This window comes from Octodon degus, unplaced genomic scaffold, assembly GCF_000260255.1.
Source record: "Octodon degus isolate 3935 unplaced genomic scaffold, OctDeg1.0 scaffold00127, whole genome shotgun sequence".
In the NCBI taxonomy this organism is placed as follows: Eukaryota; Metazoa; Chordata; class Mammalia; order Rodentia; family Octodontidae; genus Octodon; species Octodon degus.
The window spans coordinates 6,450,713-6,459,399 of NW_004524703.1; the positions used below are offsets into that span (position 1 = coordinate 6,450,713).

The 8,687-nt window shown below is 40.4% G+C and overlaps 1 pseudogene; it reads left to right on the forward strand.

Moving 5' to 3' along the window:
* The window catches only part of LOC111812528, a 17,142-nt pseudogene extending 11,445 nt beyond the window's left edge, over positions 1-5,697 (forward strand).
* The last annotated feature ends 2,990 nt before the right edge of the window (positions 5,698-8,687 follow it).

The window sequence follows — 8,687 nt, forward strand, 5'->3', positions numbered from 1 at the left end:
TATGCAGTGTGTTAGTTATTGAAACTGTCCTACCGATTTGATTTGAAACTGTCTCATTGCTGTTTATCAATAAAATTATGAAAAAAAGAGAAGGACAGGAAAGGGAGTGGGGGAAAGATATTTATCTATATATGTAAGCAGGATGGTTTGAACAAGTTTACTGTGCATTTCTGCTGGTCTATGCAAGGAAGCAGTTAATGTTTTAATTTGTTTCTTCTCCTGTTTTAAATTGTTTCTCATTTTTGTCTTCTTAATTTCTTATACACTTCTTTCTTTTTTCTTCCAATTTTACATGCATATATCTGGTAATATGAATAACTGATTGGAAGGCAACACTATGTATTACAACAAATACTGTGAAATTCATATACTTTGTTAAGGGAAAGCTGTATCACCTGTAATTTTTTTTTGTTTTAATTCTAACTTGAACTCTCTTTTAAAAAAAGATCTATACAATAAAGTGGTATTTTTAAAACATGTCTAGCAATTCTATCTTTTAGTTGAAATGTTTAGACTATTTACATTTAATGTAATTAGTGATATGTCTGTTCCATCTTGCTATTTGCTTTTTGTCCCATCTTCTCTTTGTTTCTGTTTTCTTCTTTTCTGCCTTTTTTTCAGATCAGTTGGGTATTCTTACGACTTTATTTTTCTTTCTATATGAGGGTTATAATACTTTTTATTTTTCTTGTGTTTGGTTTCTCTAGGATTTAGAAGATCTGTCTTTTTAAAAATGTATTTAGTACAGTGTCTACAGGGTCTCATGACACAGATTGAACTCGTAATGATCCTCCTATTTTCAGCCTCCCAAGTGCTGGGATTAAAGGCATGCACCACCATGCCCAGTCTCAGTTGCCATCTCAGCATGCCCCAGGGGCAGTGCTGGCATTGCACACTGGGGACCTAACCTATCTTTTAATTTACAGTTCAAACTGTGAGATAATCTTATACTATTGCATGAATATATGGGAGGATCCAAAAATATATTGACTATTTTTCTAAATTTTATTCAGAAAAAATTGCAATGAGACAGTTTCAAAACAGGTTGACAGGAGAGTTACAACAATTAATAAATTGCATATTGTTGTCTTTGTAGTAGTCATTCATAGCTCAAGATGCTGACATGATATCCTGTCCAAACACTATTAGTACAAATCTTTCTTCTTATTGAATTAAGAGAAAGTGGCTATATATCGATTCTAATAATTTTGGACATACAGATACAGAATTGTCCTTCATTTATATCTCCTTTCTTTGGGGTGGTGGGGAGGCCTGAACATGCCCTCAGGGCCTTTCTGGTTTGGCTGGAGTATCTGGGTTCGAACCAGTGGAAATTGAGCCTCACTGCTTTTTTAAGCAGGCACTTAAATAACTGAGCTAATGGGTGGGCCCCCTATATCTCCTTTTTATGTTTAGTTTTGTCAGAGATGGGTATTCCATTGCCATCCAAATATTGTAGGTGCATGAATTCAGCAAAATATTCCAATATAGTCCAGTAGTCCACAATAGTAGTGGGTTATCCACGGGACTGGCAATGTCCGAATCTGTTGACTTGAGCCTTCCACAGCTCAGCATATTAACATGGCTTTACTTTTCATACCTCATTTCTACATTTTTCTGCTGGACAGATAAGACCAAGATAAAGCAAGACCTATATATCAAGAAATGTAACTTTTGTATTTGACAAGGTCAGTCAAGTCCCCTCAGGACTTATCCCGAAACCCCGAACTGCACTTTGTAGATCCTTTGTCAGTGTCAGCCGTGTGGGTGAGTCATGGCCATTGATAGTGACTATTTCTTTTTCTTTCCTTTTTTTTTTTTTTTTTGGTGGAACCAGGGATTGAACTCAGGCCCTTGTGCTTGCCAGGGAAGCCATCTCCCTGGCCCCGATAGTGACTATTTCAATACAATTAAAAAAATTTATTACAGTAAAAGACACATTGCCATGAGTCTCCCTCAAAATACCCCCCTACACACACACACACACACACACACACACACACACTTTGAATATACTTATCCCATCATTTTCTTCCATTTTCTGAAGTAATTCTGGAAGTCCTCTTTTGTGCAGTGTGGTTAAAAAGTTATGGCAAAGGAGAGTATGATGTAATGTAGAATGTAATCTGATAGAAAGGCATACTCATAAAAACATCATGCTGTGTCTTCATATTCACTGGATTTGGCTCTTTCACAGTTAAAAAAGACTGTGAACTGGCCCCCCCTTTTTTTTCTGGTTTCCAGGAGAACTTGGATAAGAACATCTGTGAGCTGAATGAGCAGCACAGGAGCTCCTCTGATGGTGATGATGGGTCAGGGGGAGTTCAGGGGACACTGGCATCCCTCTGACCTGCAGGTGTGGTAGGCCGGTGACTCTGGTAGTGAGAGCTTTCAGTCTAACACACAGAAGATCATCCCCCTTCTGTTCAGCTACTGCCGGACCCCGTAGCAGTTGAGAGAGGTGAAGAAGAAGGATACAACAGAATCCTCCAGGGTGTACCATGTGTCTCAGAGTCCCCTGGCAGACACTGCCACTGAGGCTGCAACTGGACCCCCTTAGACTTAGAAAGGCCAGAAGAAGAACCAGCAGCAAACAAGCTCTGGATAAAATCTCCATTTTTGGGCCCATCTGTGGTAAGTAGAGGGAGGTGAGGATGGGAGGCCTCCTGCCAGGCTGGATGTCTCAGGCCAGCTGTGCTGTCAGCCCCAGACAGATCCTGATGCACAAGTCTCAGCTGCGGCACAGGGCAGGCAGATGAGTCTTTCCTGAGAGGAGCCATACCAGGAATTCCCATTTTGAGAACAGCCAGTTTTCATGAAACCAAACAGGGCTGGCCACTCTGGTAGAGGAATATGTCCACTCTGACTGCACAGCAAACCCCCACCTACAGTTCTAGGACATGGACCTGGGACCAGTGAGAGGACGAGTGTAGGCCTCCAAGTTGGGGTACCCACCTTATTCCCGAAAAATGGGAAGATTATCAAGGAGTAGGTGGAATCAGTGATCCATTAAGCCCTGTCACTGAATCCTACACCAGGGGCAACCCACAAGAAAGCCAGACCTAGCAGATCAAGCAGCATTAGGGGCAGGAGTTGAGAGAACAAAGCCTCACAGAGCTCAAAGGGGACCATCAGTCAGCTACAGGAATGTCTCAAGGAAGCAGTCTTCCCCCACCTGCCCCCAAAATAGTTACTAGAGGGGCAGCCCTTCTTGATGTAGAAAAGACAAGTGTCAGAGCCTTCTGGCCCATTCAGTTTGCCATCTATGATAACACTGTCATGTGTCCTATGATCTCAGTAAGATGAGGAATGAGAGTCTCTGACATTTATTTATCTGAAAGGGCTTCTTCTTTCAAGGAGTCTCTTGAGACACACTCACAGCCTGTTAGATTTTTTAGAACTTCAAAGCCAACCTAATTTATTGTCCCAGATAAAATTTTTTAATATAGTCTTAGTCTGTTATCACAGTCGTTTCAATTTCTTCACTTTTTACTTTCCTCAGTTTCACAATGTAGTTATCGATTGAGCAGGACAACATGAGCTTGCATATAGAGCTGGAGTCTGTCTTTACTTTTCTTCATTACTAAGCATACCCCACTATATTGTACCTTTGGGGCTTAGGAACACAGCTGTCCTGTTTCTGGCAACAACTCTTGGAAACTCAAAGTCTGGACACTTTATCTGTGCAAGTATATACTTTTACTCATTTTGAAAATTTCTGGACCTCCTTTTCTAACTCACTGTGGCTAAATACTTTTTGTTGAGGTTTCAGGACATGAAATTTCACTGCTTTCAAAATCTTAACGCCATGGGGTCAAATTTGTCCCCTTAATATGGCTTCCCAAATAGTGAATGTGTTTAAATAAAGTCCCTTTGGGGAGCCATTGTTTATCTTTCTCCTCATGTTTCCAATTCCTATAGCTAAACAGCTTTGCAGTCCCCGAACCTTACCAAAGCATTTTTTGAAAAATCTTGAGTAAATCACACACACAAATTCAATCTTGTCTATGTGTCAATTTATTCCCTCAAGCAACCCAAGATCATTTAGGCATGATTTCCTAGGACAGAAGTAAACGTGCCTTGTGTTCGCTTCTAGACCCTGATTGATATAGCTACAGAAATCTAATATCTGGAACAAATATGTATCTCTTATTCCTCAGTTGAAATCTTAACCGCTAAAGTAATGGTTTTAGGATGCGGGGCTTTGGCAGAGGGATTAGGAAGCAAGGTCTCCACCTTGTGAGTGAGAAGGTACTAACTGTAAGTGGATATCAGAGCCTCATCAGACACAGAAACTTGGTCTTGGGTAAGTTGCCTAGTTTATGGCATTTTGTTATAGCAACCCAGACATATTAGAACATCCATGGCCCTACACTGTGCAGGATTAATCATTTCCACCAGTTCATCTGAGATGGAAACAGGATTTCCCACCTGCCTGACTGTCCACACACACAGCCTGTTTTCCCTTCCCTCTCTCCTTCTCTTCCTCCTTTTCTTTACCTCTTACTGCAGTCTTTTAGGAAAACAATTTGTCATCTAGTTCACATCAGTTTTTTTTAAGGGAGAACATGACTTTTTACATTTGCAGGAGGCTTGCGGGTTAGCTCAGTTGTTTAAGCCCCTGCTGCGGAAAACCTAGTCAGGTGCAAGGGACCCAAGTTCGATCCCCAACTCTACCTTCCTCACCCTTAAAGCAGCCTGAGCTAGCCAAAAACAAAACAAAAAACCAAACCAAACCAAACCCAAAAAAACCAATCCTTTGTGTTTGCAATGTTCCTCTCCCATTTGTCTTGTGTTTTTAATAAAGTGTTTTTGTTTTTTTAAAAAATATATTTAGTACAGGCTCTACAGGGTCTCACTATGTAGATTGGACTTGTTGTGATTCTCCTGTTCTCAGCCTCCCAAGCTCTGGGATTACAGGTGCACACCACCATGCCAGTCTCAATCACTGTTTCAGCGTGCCCTGGGGGCAGGGCTGGGCACCACACAATGGGGATCAAACCTCAGCCTCTTCACTCTGCCTAAGCAGGCCCTTTAGTCCACTGAGCTATCTGGCCAGCCCTAAAGTGTTTTTAAAGTCTAAATACTTTCCACAAGTTATTTGCTCTTCTTAAAAGATTATTTTCTTTGCCATTATTACTGTTCTCTGGCAGTAGATACCTGCTCCTTGTCTTCCTCAGAATGTAAGGTTTTTTGTCCTGTGCCTGATGCTACCCAGAGCCATTCTGTAGCTGTCACTGAAGACTCCAGTACATTTCCTTTCCTTGTGGACTCTCCAGTGGCCTGTTCTTACCCAAGCCTCTGCCACATCTGATCTAGACGTGGCCTCCTGCTAATGTGTGTGCGTCATGGAAATTCTCTGTTCTTCTTAACTGACAGAGCTTGATGTTTCTGGTGCCGGTGAAAGTCCCTGCTCAGGGTCCACACTGCTGCTGGAGACGGAGCTTTCCCTCTGCCCCATTCCTGTGCCCCTCTCCAGCCCTTGGCCTTACCACGCTGAGTGGACGGAGGGGCACATCTGTACCTGACACGTGCAGCTGCCCCCCTCTCCAGACAGCCCGTGCTGCCACTGTGAGGTAGTTGTTCACTCTTGTCATGTCTCTTTCCTTCCTTCAGTCTGTGTTCATGGGCTGCCTACCTGGCATCCGGCAGTGGGACCCGGGGGGCTTCAGGGAGGATGAGGTAGCTTATTCCTGACTACCTTATATGCTTCTAGGGGGTCCCTCTGTCTTAGTTATAGAATGAAATGATTAAGTATGGGCTAGGTTTTTTACAAAATCTCTCTATACAGTGTCCCCCCAATCCATGACCCCAATTGAAACAGCTACAGAAATCTAATCTCTGGTACTTTTGTTATTTTTATATGGATCTATACTTTTATTTTGTACCTCCATGCCCATGGGTTTCCTTTATGAAGTTTCAGTTACCTGTGTCCAACTGTAGTCTAAAACCACTAAGCAGAAAACTCCTGTAATAATTCATAATTTTTAAATAATTTTACTTATTGTTACAATTGTTCTATTTTACTATTGGCTGATGATTCTAATTTTGCATTATGTCTAATCTACAAATTAAACTTCATCAAGGTATTTATGTAAATATAGGAAAAAACCATAGGAAATAAAAGTTTCAGTTCCATCTGAGGTTCTAGTTTTACAATATATCCCCATGGATAAGGAGGGGACTATTAGATAACAGCGCTGCATGGCGAGGATGTTATTTTTGTGTGGATCTATACTTTTATTTTGTACCTCCCATGCCCATCTGCTGATGAGCCCTGCTGTGGAATTTTCCTTAGGCTGCTTAGACCCCTGGTTTCCTGTCACAGCCTGTGATGACTGAGTCAGCACATTATTATGAGTGGGCAGCAGGCACCCACTCCCCCAGCAGCTCAGAGGGAGCACAGAGCGGTGGAGCTACCTTCCTCAGCATCCTAACTCTTTCTACTTGGAGGCTTCTGTCTGTACTAGTGTTGTATAGTTTGCTTCTTCTCTTCCTCCCTCTCTAATATGTGGGGGAGACCATATTTCCTAAATTGGGACATGAGGCCCTGTCATAGTTCTGTCGTTTTTCCCACCTCTTTCTTTTTATTCTGCTTCTTTGGAAATCTTTTTAGCTTTAACTTACTATACCCCTGTTGAAGTTTTCTTTTGGTTAAGATTTAGAATTCTAAGACTGCCTTTCTATTTTTTTACTTCTTTTGCACAGAAGCCTGTTTTTGTTTTAGAGGTGGAATATCCTATTTCTGTGAAGATATTCAATGTTGTTGTCATTATTTAGTTTTATTCTATATCTTGCATTTTGTCTGTGCTTAGAGATTTTTTTATGTGTATTCTGCTTCATGTTAGTAGCTTTCCTAAAATACTTGCTTATTTCTTCATATATATATGTGTGTGTGTGTGTGTGTGAATATAGAAACATAAACAGATATATGGCATATATATATATATATATATATATATATATATATAGTACCTGAGTACTTGAGACACACACACACACACACACACACACACACACACACACACACACAGTTTCTTCTGGTCATGATGGGCACTGAACTCAGGGAATAATGAGCTACATCCCCAGCCCTTTTACTTTTTAAAAATATACAGTCTCACAAATTGCCCAGGCTGGCTTTAAATTTGTGATCATCCTTCATCCTTTGAAGTAGGTGGGGTTAAAGGTATTTACCACTCTGTTCAGCCCCAGTTTTATATTCTAATTTGGAATTAAGGAGTAGTATCAGTTAGGGTCAAGGTCAACCTAGAGACTCCCAAATAACAATTTCCTTAATACAACGGAAATCTTCTCTCATGGGCAGACTATAGAAGGAGTGTCCCCGGTAGTGGGCAGCTCTGGCTCTACAAGTTGATTGGAGTCCAACAAAAGTCAGCTGTAGATCCCAGTTTGTGTCAAAGATTGAAGATGCCTGATGAGGGAAGAGGAGAGGACAAAGAAAGCCAAGACATAAAGAAGACTTCCAACAGAGGATAGTGAAAAGAGCATGGCTGGTGGCAATACAAAAAATATCACAGGGGGACAGTCAGCAGCACCAGGACAGCTTACAGTTGAGGAATATAACTTCTGTACCTGGAGTGGAGTATGACAAACATGAGTCACAGCCTCAGCCTAGGGAGACCTAAAGTCAAAACAGGATCCAGGAGAAGGACCCAGTGCTGTGCCCAGAATGACCTTGAACTTTAGCAACTGGAGGTTTGTGCTAGTCTAAGCCATTCAGTTTCTTGCCTTGGGGATCAGATTGATTAGGGAGGAAAGGGAGAGACTTAGCTTGTGCATGTTTTTGTAAATAATAGGCTTTTTTTTTTTTTTTTGCTGTTGCTTTTGTTTCCTTTCAGTGCATAGAAAAGAGGAAGAATTTTCTTCTAGCTAAAGATATCTTATACTGAACAGATTAAGGTTGATGAGCAAATAATTAAAATGCATTAAAGGCTATGCAAATTGAATTAGTAGAAACTGAAAGAGAAATGAAAATGAAGCCTGGGCAGGAACATTGAACATTTATATGTACACTCTATTAAGAACCAAGTAGTAATTTCCATATATGGAAAAAGGAAAAATATAAAATGAAAATAAACTAACTAAGGAAAACGGTTTCTAGGTGAACTATAACTGGGAATGCTGGGTAGTCTGCTAGGAGAAACAAAGACATGAACATTTATAGAAAAATGAGAAAACAAAAAGCACAGTTCATGAAAGAACTGAAAAACACTATGAATGTTTCAGTCATAAGATATGTAAAAGCAAGTATTTTTCTTATTAGATGTCCTTAGAAATCTGATTTTAAATGATATATACATGATTAAGATGCAGCTGTCTGTCTATATTGAAGCAGTACCAGTGGTTTTACTTTGGAGGTGCAAACTGAACCCAAAGTACAGAAAACTTGGGGGGGTGTATCTGAGTCATATACATCCACAGCTTTTGTTTATTAACCATTGTAGTACGGATCAATGATTAGTTCCATTTTAGAGAATTTGTGAGTGTGAAGATAGAAGTTTGGCTAGTAAAAAATATCCAGTTTCACATTTATAAAGAGAATGACCTAGAAGTTTCAGGTTGATAAATATAACCTCCATATCAGGGAAGAAGCTGGGGCATGCAGTTGAGAAATCATCCCATGAATATTTTATTATTAATATTATTATTATTATTTTATTACTTTA